At 39.3% G+C, this 15,185-nt stretch overlaps 1 protein-coding gene across 5 annotated transcripts in view; it reads right to left on the reverse strand.

Annotated features, from left to right (window-relative positions):
• LOC121505643 (plasma membrane calcium-transporting ATPase 1-like) overlaps nt 1-12,721 on the reverse strand; it is a 205,307-nt gene extending 192,586 nt beyond the window's left edge. For 2 of the 5 annotated variants that reach the window (XM_041781115.1, XM_041781123.1), the window contains exon 1: nt 12,225-12,720. The gene's annotated coding sequence lies outside the window, so the exon portion shown is untranslated. Of the gene's footprint in view, nt 1-12,224 lie in introns of all 5 variants that reach the window. The other 3 variants (XM_041781184.1, XM_041781167.1, XM_041781175.1) reach the window with 3 other exon arrangements.
• Between the last annotated feature and the right edge of the window lie 2,464 nt (nt 12,722-15,185).

The raw sequence follows: 15,185 nt of genomic DNA on the forward strand, positions 1-15,185 counted from the left end.
GGCCCCCGATATTCTCTGCCAACAGCTGTGCATTTACTTCTAAGCCCCCCACAATAGTTCCTCTTGAGTAGGGCTGAACGATTTTGGAAAATAATCTTATCACAATTTTTTCTTCAACACTGCGATTGCGATTTGATATGCGATTATTCCTTAAGTCTCCTTCAGTTCTTTAGGAATATCTTATTATGATGATTTTGCAAATTGGATATGACTTGTTGCATTGAAGGTTTTTTGTCACTCATTTTTAATAAGAAAGAAGTACAAAAATGAACATAGGACTTTTTATAGACTATTCTAAAAAAATTGGCACTTGAATAATTGCATATGTCATGCATAACATCTCTGCAGAAAAAAAATTTTAATCTTGTATTTTGACACAAATTTCAGGTCAAAGAAATATTGCACATTCTGCGATTTGAAAATTGCAGCAGGCTATATTATGATTTTATCTAATTTGCAATTAATTTCCCAGCCCTGCTCTGGAGTTCATCTACAGCCAGAAGCTTTCATTTCATTGTAGCTCTAAAAATAGAATACTACATCCTTGATTTAAACTCAGCTCATGTGTGACCAGTGTTTTCACTAAAATCTAGAAAACTAGAAAAAAAAATCATCACTCCTAGTATGCCATTTTCTGTCATGTTTGACAATGAAACCAGATCAGAGTTTGGCCAACAGGCCACTTTTCTATCCTGAAGATAATGTTTTATTTGACCGAGCAGTAGATATACCATGCCAGTATTAAATTGCCTGGACAGAACAGATAAACGATGGTAACTGATGTCTGCTCATGCCACATAATCTGTCTGATGGCTGAAGTTTGTAAACAGGGCCCATTCAGTAAATCTGGATTTATGTGAGTTTTGAAGCTCTGTGATTGCATACTCTGATGTGTAAAGTGGTTAAATGACCAACAATGTCAGTTATTTGTCTATAAATGGATTCTGAGGGGTTTTCCAGGAAAATACACATCACAGTCAAAAGACAATGCTAGAATTCATGTTGATCCACTGTGCCTCTTACAAATCCCTTTAGTTTGCTAATAATGACACACTAAAACATATATTAAGGGAATGTTGTCCTAATTGAAGACATGAAATAAAGCATCACATGATGCCTTCATCAGAAGATCCTGCAATAATCTCAGTTATGTGTTACATCACATCTGTTCGGCATATTCTTAACATTGAACCGGGTTTTACTGGGTTACAAGATTTCTGAAGTATGCTGCACTCAATGACAAACAGCTTCATCCTTCTACAGTTATCAAGATTCAAGTTCAAGTTAGTAATTCAACTCTCACTGCTCTTTTTGAATGAAAGGAAGAGTTTCAGAGTTAAAAGTCTGGCATAATGTCAGACAAAGGGAATAAGTTAATACATCAAAAACAATTTTTCAGTATAGAGTAACTTTAAACATACTTCACCATTATATTATCAACAGGAACATCAAATATCTGAGCATGCTACAAAGCATCCTTTTCCGTTAGTTTTTGTGTATTTTTCCCTAACAGGGTTGTCATTAAACCAGAATTCTGAACCTAAATAACCTGGTAGAAATGATATGGTGCCCGTTTTGATACCATGGTTTTTATTAAGGATATCTTTGTATGTGGCTCCATTAAGCTTTCCCTCAACCCTGACCAGTCTCCGACTCCCTGCTGATGAAAAACACCCCCACAGCATGATGCTGCCACCACTATGCTTCATTGTTGGGATGGTATGAGGCAGGTGCTGAGGCTAAAAAGGTCAATCTTGGTTTCATCAGACCAGACAGGTAAGAGTTTGAATGTCCCCCAGGTGCTTTTTTTTTCAGGTGCATAACTGAAAGAAGTCAGAGGAGGATATATGAGGTGAGAGGCAGTGTTAATTTTGTTGACTAAAGTACGACTAAAACTATTTGTCGACAGCCTTTTTTTCCATGACAAAAACTAGACTAAAACTAACAAATATAGATCTTTGATGACTAAAACTGACAAAAACTAAGTTTAGTTTTCATCAAGATGACTAAAACTAGACTAAATTGTAATGTACTTTGCATCAGAAATTCGAAATCTGTGATATTTCTCCATTGTGGGTAAATCTGTCAAAAAATAATGCAGCTGTAGCTATTCTGCCTCTCAGCTGTAGAAAGCAGGGACCCCAGGTTTGACAGAATGCGTAGAACATACTACAATGACTTGGTACCAGATTTAGGCAAGAGAATAAATGCTTGGACTAAAGGAGATACTAAAATGTGAGGACTTTTTATGGACTAAAACTAGACTAAAATGTTTTGAGTTTTCGTCAACTAAAACTAGACTAAAACTACGTGACTAAAACTAAAATGCATTTCATTCAAGACTAAAATTAAAACTAGCTGCCAAAATTAACACTGGTGAGAGGGTAGTTTTGTGTTTTCAACTAGCAAAATTGACCCACAAACTCCTGCAAAATTCACCAAAACATTGGCAGTGCAGGAGTTTTGATTGAATCAGTCCTCTTCTGCACCTCCGTCTTATGAAAAAGATGTAGTTTCTCTTCTCCTCTACATGCAGGAAAGGAGCAATAGGGTGGATCTGAACCTCCTTGAGAAGAACACTCTGTCTATGGGGTACCTGGAGTCCCAACAGTTCAGAGTTCAGCAGTGAGGAAGAAACTGGTCCTGCCCTGTGTAAATCAGGATTAGACCCCATGATCAGTCTGTTGATTTGACTGGAAATGCACAAAGAACTACAGTTATAGAGACCGCTATGGCCTCAAAATTCAATTAGAAGTCTGGAATATGATTCAATAATCCAACAAAGAAGAATTCAAAATCACTGAATGAGGGGCTTTTTATAGTGTCACCATTTTGAAACAAGCATCCCTAGAAAAATCAGCACTAGCAGATCCCAGGTAAAGTTGCTCTTTAGATTTACTGTAATGTTTTACAACCTCAATCAGAATTAGGTAATTAAATAGTCCTGCTGTTACATATTCAACCTTAATAACAATGCAAAGTCTATTTGTTGATTATCAAAACAACCTCTGCCCACTGTGCATGCTGTAATTTGGCTAATGCATTCATCTAGTCCCATAAAGTTATCAGCCACTTGAAGCTGTGTTGCTATTGACATTTTTCAGCAAAGTTTCAGTGTTTTTTCTCTTCAAACTCAACCCTCTGAACTTTTGAAAGATCCTCAAATACAATAACAAAAACAAGACAAACAGTGTTGTGACAGAACGTCACCAAACCTCAGAGCTAACCTTGAACTGAGCAGCCGACATTCCCTTCATCAAAACCCCCCGGAGCTTCCGTCTCAGGTAACCGATCTGAGAGTTTCTTCATGAACTATCTGTCTGACTGTGACATTAATCACAGTGAAATATTAAATCTACTCCTCTTATTAGTGCTGGAGGAGTCTGAGCCTCCTGCAGGACGTTCAGAGGAGAGACACACTGAGTCAGCATCCGTCACTTCCTGTGATCATCAGGAGTTCACAGCAGCTTCAGACGCAAACAAAAACACTGGCTGTCTGCAAGTACACCCCACTTTATCTGCAGGTACACCCACAGTGGCTCTGCAGATAAAGCTGGGAGAAATACCACGGTTTAAAGATACATCAGTACATTTTCTAACTGTTAATGGGTAAGACCTTCTTATCCTTTATATTAATGTAGTATGTGCTGATGTTAAAAACATGCATGCTTAGCCATATCCATCAGTACAATTTTTCATTTATCAGTGATATAGAAATGATTCCTTTAAGTCAGATGATTGACCATGATGATGAAAACGTTTTCCTGACATCTGTCTGGGGAATGTTCGGGGGTCTGCTGTTGCACGCCTGGATAAGATGATCCACCTGTTCCACATTCCCCACTCAAAGTCAGCGCTGTTGTTGCATTAGCATCTAATGATGATGACAGTAATAGATTGGCAAAAATAAAGTTAAGATTTACCTACTGTCTGCAAGAGCTGATGGAAGGGGCTGCAGTTTTAGTGATGCACAAACTTTCCAGAGATCAGGAAACAATTCCACCTCTGTATGACTGTAAAGATAAATTATGTGTAAATATGGTTGGTAAAAATTACTCTAATATTGCTATTACTAAGCAATAAACAGGAGCTAAATCAGCCTCAGACTCCAAGCTGCTCTTCTTTAAGTATGGCACCTTTATGCATGATGAAGAACTGTTTTGCAGTTTGGATTGTTAAAAATCCCTGCAGAATGAGGGCACCCTGTTGTGGGTGCAGGCAGGGGTGGGCGGCATGCACTGCAAGAGTGGGCTGTAATGGTCAGAAATCCAGCTAGAGTGGACAGGAGTGGGATTAAGAAAAGAGTCCCGTGTAGGACTCTACTGAGAACCACTGTTATAAACAGAGTAGCATCAGAACCCATCACCATGTTCTTAATGACTTATCACACAAAAATATTGTTACAATTTTCAATGCTCACCATCTTTTAAATTCAAAATGGCTGCTGTCTGGAACTGAGATGGATCAAATGATGTAACAGAACAAAGAGATTCCCTTCAAATAAAACCATATCAAAGACTTGTTGCCACATTTTTCTCTAAGCACACATCCATGACTCACTGAAATTGGCTTTGCAACCCACTTTTGGGTCTATTGAAAACCGAGGCTCTAGATAAGTACTGACGACAATTCAGAAACATGAAGGGTCACCCCTGTTCATAGAGGAACATCTGCCACTTCTAACGGTTTCAAGAGTCTTGAGGACACTCAAAACAAGGGCTGGGGTAAAAGTTAGAGGCCTAATCTGAGCCTAACTGTTCCCAAAGTATATGTGCAATTTAGGCAGTGATCTTCCACTCTTATGGTTCAACTGAGAATTAGTAGATTTCTATAGCGTTTAATACCATGGATCATTATAATAAGGGGGTTCTGATCTTTATGAAACACATGGACTTGTGTGGAAAGTATTAATAAGTGCAATTTGCAGAAATGTTGCCAATGTTATTGTACAACTTAGACAAGTGTTTCTCTACCATTTTTCCTTGGAGTTCCCCCTACATGTGCCTAAGAAAAGCCCCCCCCCCCGGCCCCAAGAGAGAAAAAAAAAGTAACACATTGTCAACAAAGATTTGAATTTTTTTTTCTGATAAAACCCTAAAAAGGCCTATGCATGCTTTTCTTATCAAAAGACCTTTGCATAAACTACTTAATAACTGCTTTATCATGGTTTTTGGCAGCAGTCTTTGGGTCCTGGACCCCAGGTTTGCAACCAAGGACTAAGGCCCCGTCCACACGGAGACGAATTCAGGAGTATACGGCAAAAGTTTTTTGTCGTATCTGCGTTTCATCCACACGGAAATGGCTTTTTGGGTGACTGTACACAATACTTTTTGAAAACGGGTCCCAGAGTGCACAAATCCGTAGCTACTGAGCTTATTATGGCTTTAACAGCAAGATCTGATGCTCCTTTACCACCACCGCGAACCCAACGTGGAGAACAACCAGAAGGACAACTAGAAGAAAGTTTGTCAGTTTTCTGTGATCTTCTTCTCTCTTTTGGTGCATTTCAGTGGCAGCAATACAGCGCCACATACAGGCTTGGCATATGCACTGCAATGTTTTCAGTCGTTTTCAGTGTTTCCGTGCTTACGCAGATATTTCCTGAAACGATCCTGTCTTTATAAAAAACTTTTTCCAAACAAAACGGCAATATATCGTTATCGTCTCCGTGTGGACGGGGCCTTAGACATTGTGTACGAGTTTGTCTTCAGTTTTTGGTCATTAAAACATAAAATGCCCAATGTTGGATGCCTAGGACTAACAAACAGGTCTGAGCATTGTTTGAGTTTTACTGGAACCATATCAAAGTTTATAATGCTGGTATTGTAAATAAAAAAAAAAAATAAATAAATATTGCCATATATAACATGCATCACAAATCAGCTAAAATAGGATTTTTGGTCTATTGGGCCCAACCTTAGGGTAAAGTATTGTATATCTGCAGGCTAACCTTTATGTCGGCAGGTAAACTCCACTGAGAATCCACAAGTAAACCCATGTATGTCTTCTTCCTGTCATTTAAATGAAAAATGTTTTGTGGAGGAATTTTCAACTGCTCTAGCTCTCCAATCAAGGCTTAAAACCTGGAAGAGGAAACCACACCCATCCTGCACAAGCTGGCATTGTATCAGTCTAGTTAAGGTTTTAAGAGCACCCACTCATGACTAAATAAGTGTAACTGGATACACTAACATTAGGCTAACATCAGGGTTCTCCCACAGTGTGTTTATCTGGAATTAAGTTAATCCAGGCAGCAGGTAAGCAAACATTTATGGGCGTCAGACCTGTACGCTCGTCCTGTTCTTTTATTAATGTGTGAATCAAAGGTTTAAGGCATGTTTCGGTAGGAAGAGGACTTCCGCTGGCAAGACATAAGGAAACATAAAACAAACTTTAACCCAGTGACAGTGCTAAAAACACACTCCAGTTAAGGATGTACTTGTGTATATAAGGAAGACGTGAAAAGATGGCCAACATTTTTGTGTTGAGGAATGCCTACACTGTGTAACAACATCACTTGTGATAACATGCAGAGATATTTGGCCAAATTTTCCAGCAGGATGAGAGATAAACTGAAAGGCACATGGGAGTTTTAGTATGCATAGTAGGATATAGGAGGTGTGCAAGCTAGTATCTCTGCAGAAGCATTATTCCCATCCAGATTTATAGAGAGGACTGCAACTAAATAGATACCTATTTGAAGTTAGTCAAATAAGTCAGTCAACAAATTCAGCAAATCCTCACATTGAAGAGGCATTTTTTTTTTACTTTTTAAGACTTTAGGATTCATTTTCTATAGGAGATTCTCTTCAAATCGGACTGAGATAAGCTGCTGCGGCTAAGTGCATCACCAACTTTTTCCATTAAGATAGTCAAAATACATTATTGTCAGTTAAATCATACATTGATTTGTTACAAGATTAACACATGAAGGTACACTTAGATAAAGACCACCTTGGCTCTGCAAGAATTAAGTACATTTACCTACAAAACTACAAATTTTTCCTTCAGGGACAAGAGCAGAGGTGGCATCTTGTTGTAAATGTCTTAAATGTAGTGTAGATTATTTTGTCTTTTAATTAGGACGATGCAAAGGAAAATGCATGGGGTGCAGAGTCTCTTGGTAATAAAAAATGTTGAGGATCACAAGCAGAAGGACAGTCACAACAGATTTATAATCCTTCAATTGCACATGATCCGGCCAGAACAAAAGACCACTCTTCTGCTGGTCATTGCAGTGATTTCACAGCGGAGACTCCTCATCATCTCACAGAATCTCCCATGATCAAATGTGGCTTCAGCTATGCTTTGAACCATCTCTGCCAAAGTTCAAACATTGTCTTGAATGTAAGTTTTGCTGCAGCTATGTAGGCTTATGTTACACCTTAAATTTTACACCCAAGGTCAGAGCATAATGGGGGTAGATGGTGTCAGGTGCTGTTTGGTGTATGCAGTGTTTTTCCATGATGGATTACATCCCCCAGAAATAACATATGTTTTATTGAAAGCCGGGGCCGTGACAGTAGGAAGATTCCAATTGGCTTTGAGCACATTTGTATCAATGTTGTGTTGTGAGCTTTAATAGTATGTAGCATCCAGTCTTCTTGTTCTCATTGGCTATTGCAGTTATTCCATTAGAGGCTTCCTGATCTAGAATGCACATACCTGATTACTGGAATCAGGTATGTGACCTGGCTTAAAGGAGTAAAATAATCATATTGGCATCTTGATTGTTATTTAACTAATGAGTTGTGACAGACCTTGATTTGGATCAGGTGGGTCTACAGACCCATAATCATACCTAAGGTCATCTAGCATGCTGAATAGGGGTCAACAGATACTGTTTTCAGGGCCAATACCAATCACTAATAGTTCATGAGACTGATAATACATACTTGGAACCAATTTGCTATCATTATGTTATAAAAATTCACTTTATGTGGCAAAAGTAAAATGATAAGGTCAAAAAACAAAAAAACAAACACGAGTTAGCCATAGTAGCAGCAGGAAAACAGGAAGTGATACCATATACAGTGGCACCCTGGCTCAAGTGTTGATTGGCTAGTGCTCATGTGACATTCAGCCAATCAGACCGTGTTATATACAGGTACATCTCATGTAGATATAGAATATCATGAAAAAGTTCAATATTTTTGGTCACTCATTTAATAATGTTCCATGATTATTTCTATGAAATAATCATGGAACATTACGAGACGGAGATGTTTTAAAGCTAAATGCAATGCCGGAACTACACTCCAGATATGGCTGCTACACTGTGTCACTCCGCCCAGTGGTTTACTCAAGAAATAGTTCTCAGTATTTGCTTCATGTGTCGTAATGTTACATAAGTGTACGTTATTATTAGCGTGCACCGACAACTGAAGGTAACGAACCTATTACTAAGACTATAGGAATTATGGCAATGGGCGAATTTGTCAAAATGTTAAAGTATCCCTTTAAGTCTCTCTAGGTTTACTTCTGTCTAACTGTACTACAAGTTTCGCATTTCATCTCCAACATGATGAGGTGTGTTAAGCTGCTAATGACTTGAACACGTTTCCTGGTGAAGGCATTGACAATAAAAACATTTCTGGAAAATAACAGCCGCATACTTTTATTTTGAAGAGCTTGACGGAAGTATTGTGTTTAGCATTGAGTTAGCTTAGCTTTGGCTGCCATACCGGAGAATACAGCTAGTTCACAGCAGCTTTTCTGACCTCATTTAACATCGCAGCCTGGATCTTTGACTCACGGTGCATTTAGAAAAGAAAGTCATAAGTTAAAATAGACTTAAACTGTTGTTTATGCCATTGTAAGAGGAAGAGCTGCAGCGCTGGGCTCTGCGACCAGCCAAAGCAGCACTTAGCTTGTGTTACAGCCTCAGACAGGCTTACAGAGACAGCACACTGACTTAGTTGCGGTACAGCCGTCAGACTTTGAGAGAAAAAAGACGTGTTTTTGCCTAACTGTGCCTAGTTACAGCAGCAATAGTCCCTGACATTCAGTTAGTTACCTGGCTACACATAATGCTAGAGCTAAAAGTGCTATTGACTAGATTCAGCCTGAGCTGTGTGTCACAACTCACTCTCTCCGCCAGCTGTGGGACGATATAATACCGGTTTACAGCCCGCCTCTACGTAGCACTGTTTTTTAACCAGCTCCTCCTGCTCCGTGCTCTCTGTGCTTGAAGCCATTGTCACACTGAGGCAGATACAATGACGTCATCAACAAGCGTTATCACGACTGGTCGGTAGAGTCCAAATCTCTACTGTTGGCCAAATTTATATAATTTATACCATCTACCTCAGATACCACACAGCCCTAGTGAACAGCATCAAGGTTTAATCATTAAAAAGACGCCACTTTTCAGATTAAATAAAGCCGTTTACTCCATACGGATTCCTGTCACTGTGTCTGCCACTCAGCAGCTGGAACGGCAGAGACTCGTGCTGCTGTGATGTCACATGCATTGCCTCTATTGACCGCTACCATAGTGCACATGTGTGCTTTTAGAAAAATTGCACTTTGCCTGTCTACACCTGACCCAACGGAGATAGGGGTGTTTTAAAATGTTTCACTCTGGATCCATCCATCCAGTTTCTGTATGGCTTATTCCGTTGGGGGTCGTGGGGGGGCTGGAACCTATCCCAGCTGTCATTGGGGAGAACATGCAAACTCCACACAGAAAGGCCCTGACCGGGGAGCAACCCAGGGACCTTCTTGCTGTGAGGCAACAGCACTAACCCCTGCGCCACCATGCAACCCTCACTCTGGAGCTCATATCCAAACTGTTTGGTACCCAAAACGCCACTCTTGTGAAGTCAGGCAGCCAAAACGTGACTTAAGTTTTGCAATTTCACTTGAAAATGCTGTCCTGTACTGGAAAGAGGATTAACCACCTACTTTTAAGAGATGGATTAATGAAGCTGCATCATGTATCACTTCATGTAAGTATGCTGTATGTTCTGCGGTCATCCGAACCCCATGTTTGTAATCATAGAAATTAATGAAAAAACAAAAGGGGAAAAAAGAAAAGACTGACGTGTAATCAAGGCCTGGGAACACAGCTGGGGGGCACACTTTACAGTGGAACTAAAGTAGCACAATTTTTGATTCATTAATTTCAACAATTACCAGTAAAATTAAGTGCCAGTGACAACTGGCCAAATGCCAAACATCAACCTCAATAATCAACCAGGTGGATAATCCGTCCACCCGTAGTGTCTAGTCATGTAGATTTGGGAATAATGGATGGCAACTGCCCAGTGGTGCAATATTTCAACATATCATCCTGTAAAGACATCGTCATACAGTTATCTACATATATAAAGAAAATTAGCCAATGCATCAGTGACTATGCCTTAGGATATACATGCTCTCTCTTAAATTCTGATAATAAAAGGTTTTAGTTGCAAAGATTAACCTCTTTGGACTCTCAGCTGGTAAAAGCAACACTATTCTATAAAAAACAAGCCATTATTCCCAGAGGATGCAGTAAACAACATAACTGCTGTGCCATGGCTCTACTTAGGTCCACCTAAAATTAAACATTTTCCTATAAAAGGACATTAAAGTTTTCCTTTCAACTGTCTCTCTCTGCATCAAGCTTCTCTGTTTGGTGAATTTAGCAGCAGAGGAGAGCAGAAGGAGCAATGCCCTCGTTTGGAGGTCACAAGCTGAGGAGGAGTCACCATGAGCCAAGATGCGGGATCCCCCCTCCTTCCTAACGCAATAAGGCAGGACACACCCAGATAGAGAGGGGAGGAGGTGGACGAGGAGGAGGAGGAGAAGGATGAAATGAGAGGAGAGGAGGAAAAAGAAGCAAGAGCAGCTACTGGTGCTCATCCGCCCATCTCTGCAGATGACGTAAGGACGGTTGATGGCGACCTGAACGCCCGTTAATTAAAAGAAAACGAGCTCGGTAAAGATTTTTTTTACCCCCGCTCCCGTTTTCCCTGCCGGCCGTCATTATGACAGCCTGAAAAGCAGAAGTACTGTTTACAATGTGAGCGCTAAATGTGGGCAAACCACTCCAACAAGCTGAACAAGCTCCTCCTGGAGGCGCCGCATTCATGACAACAGTGCGAGGACACCACATAGATACCAGAAAATACACGGCGGTAATATCACACCGCAGCAACCAGTGTTCGCTGAAAAAAACGACTGTTTTTTAATCAAGTTTCATGACATGGTGTAATTTCACTGACGACAAAGGGGGGTTCCTTTGGTTACCAGGGGAAATATCACTCGGAAAACAAAACATTGCAGGCAGAGACTATGAGCAAACTGTTTCCAGACACTCGGAGACATCCGCAGGCGAGCCGCCTCTCAGCCTCTGCAACAGTAGATACGTGCCGTACTGTTGCCCGGGGAGACACTTAACTGCAGAATCCCATTCTGATTCTCACAGTTAAACATTATCTTCCTATTTGAAAAGAAAACTCTTGCTTTTACATGTATTAAATGGCACAAGTTAACTCCCTGATGGCATCATTTTAATTCGGCATTCCTTGAGTGCACGGCCAACATTTAAGCTAGCTTAAATTTCTACTTTAACTGAAGGGTACGCATCCACTTTGCCTATCTGGAAAACACAGCAGACTCAAAGTACACAGCACTGCGTATCAAGTCGAAAAGTTGACATTTCATTAAAATGGGATGCTATTTGATGTATTAAACATGAATTTATTTCAACTACATCGTATTACGACACTATGTGTGTTTAACGGTCGTTTTCGCCTGTCGCAAGTCGATGTAAGTTAGCGTCCACATTTTTGAATGGAGACTTGACAGCGTTTACCGCAGACGAGGAAAATGCACGTAACGTTAATCGGGGCGAGGAAAATGGATAGAAAGCGTGTCATGTGAGTTTGAGTTACACTGTACGGATTAATTAGTCTTAAAATACCTTAAACAGACGTTAAAACGGCCAAGAACGAGCAAGTTTTGCGTTCACACCTGTGGAAAATCCAAAAATCGCCTGTTGTTGCTAATAAGTGGGTGTCAAGGTAAAGAAACAGCAGTTATGAACGTTACCCGGATGCAAAGCAGTGCGGACAACTGGGGACACGACAGACTCCTTCAAAAACACGTTCAATTCACTTTAATTGAAACAGGCAGGCAAAAGATGGCGTTTTCCTTGTCTTTCAGCTACAAGTGAATCGAAAGAAACGGGACTTGTAGCGCGTAAAGTTTGAAAAAAGCCAGAGATTAGACGTTACCTCCACTCGGGGATCCTCGTCCAAATCACGTCCTGTGGTTGTGTTGGTGAGGAAGAGCAGCGCCTTCACTTCAGAGGGGTTTGTCCATTTCCCAACAGGGCTCCAAGTTGACAACTGCAGTGGTGGAAAAATGATTGACACACCGGGTGGAGAAAGAAAGGGTCTTCAGCCTCCTTTTGTTCCGGCGTTTAGAGCAGTTTCTTTGACAGTAATTAGCCTACATTCGTAGATGCATCAAGCCGAGGTCCTGCAGCAGAGGAAGATCCAGATTCAGTCAGAAATCAATCCACAAATAAAGTCCCCTTCTCTCTCCTGGATTCAAAGAGGCAGAGGAGGGGAAGGCTCTGATAACAAAGCGCAGATCCAGTAAATGAGGACTGGTGGTGTGTTTGTGTTGGAGAGCGGTGGGTGGGACTGGGGAGGGGGTAGAGGGGGAGGTGGGGGTCCGACACATTCAAACAGGACCACAGAAAAGACCCAACGTCCGGATCAGCGTCTTTTTCCTGGCGAGGCGAGCTGGGGGAACTGAGAGAGAGAGAGGGAGGGAAGTGAACTGGTGCTGGTGGAGACCAGAGAGAGAGAGGGAGGGACCAGCCCGGGATTACCCTGTATTTAAGGTGGATCTATGAATTAATGAGGTAATCAGGCAGAAACAGAACCCTGCTATCGAGAACATCAGCCCCGGGGTGAAGAATCAGCCTGCTGCAGTCCTGGAAACTTGAGATGAAGCATCATAACAAGAGAGAGAGAGAGAGAGAGAGAGAGAGAGAGAGGAGAGGAGATCCACATCTGGATCTGCTCTACAGCAAAGTATGGAGGCTCATTTCCGCCCATGGCAGAAAATCAACCATCAGATATCATCTCTTATTTATTATTTCACAGTTTCTAATATCTTATTTTCTGAGATGAGGGGGGAAAACTGGCACTGTCAAGAAAAGTAAGGTTTAGATGATTCCAATAAGGAGAGTCATATTTTCATATTAAAGTTGTGCATAAAAAAATGGAAACGTATGGAGGACGATTGGGGCCACTACAAAATATTTTTGTTTCCAATGCCGAGAAAATAATAACAATTCTGAGACTAAAAGTCAGAATTCTGTGATCAAAAGAAGAGTTTACAGAGGGGGAAAACGTATTCTGATTTGCATCTCAAAATTAAGACTTTGATCTCAAAATTAAGACTTTAAAACTCAGGATTCTGAATTTGATGTTGAATGCTCAACTTTGATCTCACTTTTTTTTTCCAGGATTTTGTCTTTCCTCAGCAATCTAACTTCAATCTACAATTTCAGATTTTTTCTCAGAGTTTAGATTTTCTTTTTATGGTTTTTACAGAATTCTCAATTTGTTCTCAGAATTCTTACTTTTATTAAAGTAATCTGACATTGATCTAAGATTTCCGTTTTTCCCTCGATATTCTCACTTTCATCCAGAAAAAATCTGTTTTTTTTATTCTGATATTTTTATACCATAATTCTGTTTTGTTTTTTTTTTTTTGTCTTATCATTCTGACTTTCATCTAAAAATACCTGACTGTTATCTCCGTAATTTTGACTGTGATCTCAGAATTTCAGAATTTTTCTTAGAGTTTCCTTTTTTTTTTTTTTTCTCAGAATTCGGGCTTTAATCTATGAATTCTGACTGTCTCCTCTAAGAAATTAGATTTTTTTTACACTTTCAATTTGAACTTTTTTATTTCTTAGAATTCTGACTTTTTTTTTAAAGATTATTTTTGGCCTTTTTTTTGATAGGACAGCGGACAGAGTAGGAAACAGAGAAGAGAGCGGGGAGAGACATGCAGGAAATAGTGCCATGGGCCAGATTCAAACCCGCGTCACCTGCGTACATGGCATGCGCCTTAATCACTCGACTACTGGCCCGCCCCAGAATTTTGACTTTTTTATCTCAAAATTAAGACTTTTTAAAACTCAGGAGTCTGAATTTGATGTTGAATGCTCAACTTTGATCTCAGAATTTTGATCCTAATGCCAGAATTCCAACTTTTCCCCCTCCAAGAGGTCTTACTTTTAACTCAGAATTCTTTTCCCCTAAAAAAGTCAGAATTTTTTTATCCTTCAATTTGATTTTTTTTTTAAATCTCAGAAGTCTGACTTTTATATCTCATTATTCTTTTTGTGAACTTAAAAAAACAATTTATTCTCATAATTCTAACTTTAATCTAACAATTTTGACTTTTACTTTAGAAATCCAACTTTCCCCCTAAAAATCGAACTAGTTTATCTTTTAATTTTGACTTTAATCTCAGAATTTCAGATATTTTCCTTAGAGTTAAGATTTTTTTCTCAGAATTCTGGCTTAAATCTTTGAATTCTGAATTTTTTACTCAGAATTCTGACTTCAATCTAAGACTTCAGATTTTTTCTCAGAGTTTAGATTTTCTTTGTTATGGTTTTTACAGAATTCTCACTTTGTTCTCAGAATTCTTACTTTTATTAAAGTATTCTGACATTGATCTAAGATTTCTGTTTTTCCTCGATATTCTCACTTTCATCCAGAAATAATCCAATGTTGTTATTACTTTTTTTTTTTTTATTCGGACTTTTTTACACAATAATTCTGTTTTTTGTTTTGTTTAGTTTTTTGTCTTGTCATTCAGACTTTCATCTAAAAAAAATCTGGTATTTCATAATTTTGACTTTAATCTCAGATTTTCAGAAATTTTCTTACAGTGCAGACTTTTTTTTTTTCAGAATTCTGGCTTTAATCTATGAATTCTGAGTTTTCAATTCAGAATTCTGTCTATTTCCCCTTAAAAAAAATCACAATTTTTTATCTTTCAATTTGAACTTTTTTAAAATCTCAGAAGTCTGACTTTTCCTCATCCCATGATTCTTTTTGTGAACTTAAAAAAAACAGAATTTATTCTCATAATTCTAACCTTAATCTAAGAATTCTGACTTTTACTTTAGAATTCCAGCTTTTCCCCCTAAAACACTGACT

This window comes from Cheilinus undulatus, linkage group 3, assembly GCF_018320785.1.
Source record: "Cheilinus undulatus linkage group 3, ASM1832078v1, whole genome shotgun sequence".
NCBI lineage: Eukaryota > Metazoa > Chordata > Actinopteri > Labriformes > Labridae > Cheilinus > Cheilinus undulatus.